Source organism: Pinus tabuliformis, chromosome 5_2 (genome assembly GCF_031772625.1).
Source record: "Pinus tabuliformis cultivar Carrire ecotype Pingquan chromosome 5_2, CPIR1, whole genome shotgun sequence".
Classification (NCBI taxonomy): Eukaryota; Viridiplantae; Streptophyta; class Pinopsida; order Pinales; family Pinaceae; genus Pinus; species Pinus tabuliformis.
The window spans coordinates 565,705,008-565,707,877 of record NC_142306.1 but is presented as its reverse complement, the minus strand read 5'-3'; the positions used below and the strand labels follow the sequence as shown (position 1 = coordinate 565,707,877).

At 38.2% G+C, this 2,870-nt stretch overlaps 1 non-coding gene across 1 annotated transcript; it reads right to left on the bottom strand.

Moving 5' to 3' along the window:
- Positions 1 to 2,506: 2,506 nt before the first annotated feature.
- Positions 2,507 to 2,606, bottom strand: LOC149160216 (U6 spliceosomal RNA). Its single transcript, XR_016262062.1, has one exon. It is a non-coding gene; the product is annotated as a U6 spliceosomal RNA (small nuclear RNA).
- Positions 2,607 to 2,870: the final 264 nt, after the last annotated feature.

Genomic DNA, 2,870 nt, shown 5'->3' with positions numbered 1-2,870 from the left:
GGGAGGAATCAGTGGGATTGATGCAGTCAAAGTTTTCAGTTGACAGAGGCAATATCAGTCAGAGACTTTGATGACAGATGCATCATACTGATTCAGTTTGGATGTTTTTTTGTTTCTAGAGTTGCTGGAGCAACAACAATAGAGAGAAGTGTTGCATGCATAACATTCCAAAGGTTCATGATCGGGATCGAGTTGAATTCCTTTCTTGTTGAGAGGGAGTGTTGAAAATAGCAACAAGAAATGATAAAAATAGAATCCAGAATATTCCAATTTTAATTTGTCCTTGAATTAAAATCTGAATTTAGTCTCACCAGCTACTTGGAAATAATTAATTAATTCATTATGGATTAATTAGTTAGAGAAATTCAAGTTAGAAGTCTTTTTGAAGTCATGCAAGAGTTATCCCTTAAATTAGGAGATTATCCCTTAATTAAGGAGATAAGATTGAGTTATATTTGAGTTGTAATTAGTTAACTCAGTTTATTGAGTTAATTCCAATTAATTTAGTTCTAAACTATTTGAGGAACTAATTGTGAGTTATCAATCAGTTGATGCATGCATGCACTCAACCAGTGTACTCCAGATAACTGAAGATTCCCTCATCAGAAACACATGCATGTCTATTCTGAGAAAGACCCAGTTGAGCTAAATGTCAAGGACATTATACTATCAATTGCATGTGTTTTCCTATAAAAGAAACTCATGCATGCAGTCAAGGTAATGTTCCTTGAGGATTGTGTGGTTCTAACAGTGTGTTAGAGCAGTGTGTGAGAGCAGTGTTCCACTGGGTGAAGGAGATCATCCCAGAGGAACTGCGCAAGTAAATAGGAGCTTGGAGGGCAGAGGAGAAGGCTTGTGAGAAGCCAGGTCTACCTATGAGCATCCAAGAGGATTGTACTAAGAGCTGGCTAGCTGTGAGAGCTAAGACTTTGTATAATTATGATGTATTTCCACCTTGTATGATAATATAGATAGTGGGGTTTTAAGTTGAGGCTTTCCCCAAAGTATTTTCATGTGTTTCATGTGATTGATTCTTCTTCTTCTGGTTATATAGTTTAGCTTTGATTCAACTCTATCTTTAAGCTTCCGCAAATTGATAGTAGAAGTAGATTATAGTATTTTGCTTTGGCATATTGCATTATCAGGTTAATCTACAGTCAAATTTTCTACAGAGATCTCAGAGGTAGATTTGTAGAGAATTTGCAAAATTTCTACATGGTATCAGAGCTAGCTGATCTATAGAGAATTTTCTACAATGTCAACATCATCCAGTAAGAGGAGGAAATGTGGTAGGTAGATTCAAAATTTTTGGGCACCCAAAGGGCCCATTTCTGGGTGACACGTGTCACCAATCAAGAGGTGCGAGGTGTCCCTAGTGACATCATTATTACATCATCCTGAATCCCAAATCCTGGAAGATTCAGTGGTGAGCATTTAGCAGCAGAGACGGGTTGCAGGGTGTCACTAGACGATGGGAGTGGATAGAGTGACAGCCAATGAAAAGAGGGTCGGATGGACCCTATCGGCCAGCTCATCCCGCCGGATGGAGCCCGGAATTTCAATAAGGGAGCACACAATAGAATGTGGGGCCATCCCTGGATCTCAGATCCTGGAATCTCGTAGATTTTAAAGCATTCAATTAAATAGAAGAGTCGAGATCGGGAGGACTAGCCAGTGGGCTGACCTTTGGTCACCTCACATAGAGGAGCAACCAATAACGCAGAGCCTATAACAAAGGAAAGAGGCCCCCGACAAAGTTTAAAAGGGCTAAGCGTCTAGGGCCTAGGCCAAAGTTCGTGGAGACCAGTCCTATGGAAAAAAACAGGTAAAGGTAGCCAAGCAAAAAGGTGTTAAAGGCCAAAAGTAGAAGAATTATCAGTTTGGTAGTGGATTAGGCAGTTAATCCAAAGTTAACTGTAGAAAAAATAGAAAACCACAGCTGAAACCTATTAAAAAGGAAGATTGACTGAAACAAGAAGAAAAAACTTAGTTTAACTTGTAGAGAATGGTTGTTGAGGTTATATAACTTGGAAAACCTGCCCATAAGATTGAGTTGGACAAGACAAAGGCAAAAATAAGGAAGCATGCACAAATTCAAAAAATAAACAAAGCCAAAGTTGGAAAAAAGGAAAATCCATCAAAGCATGCCTAATCAAGCAGAATTGATATAGTTATTTTTTTAGACAGAGCTTCTACTACAACGAGGTGTTGTTATGGTGTTTCAGTGATCATGGATTGTTGAAGGTGCTAGTGGTTGAGAGATTCAATTGTTTTGCAAGCAAAGAAGGCATTCATGTTTCTTAGTTTGAAAATGGATGAAAGATTGAAACAGTGAGTGTCTAGCAAGTTGTAGCTTGTTGATTAGGGGTTTGTGCTCCTTACAGTGAGTGTTGAATAATAGGTGGGGTTGTAGCTCCAATCAGTTGCAGTTGATAAACTAGGAATTTGTAGCTTCTGACTGGTTGTAGCTAGAACATTGTATTTTCAAGTTGTAGCTTTCCCTATTAATGAAATGGAGAAGTAGTTTGTGCATGTCATCCTTGCGCAGGGGCCATGCTAATCTTCTCTATATCGTTCCAATTTTATCGGATGTCTCCGAAAGTTATTTGTTCCTTGAATATTCCATTGATTGCTTAAGTAGAGTTGCTTGTCATATATTTGTTGAAAGTGATTTTTACTATCTTATTGTGAAAATAAATTTTAAGTTGGTTAAATTGGTAAAAGTATTATAATATTGATTCACCCCCCCCCTCCCCTCTCAGTATTATCCTAGTTTCCAACAATTGATATCATAGCCAAGTTACTTCTCGTCAGTCTTATAGCTAGAAGATAGATCAAGGACCATTGCAAACTATGAAGGAGGTTTAATC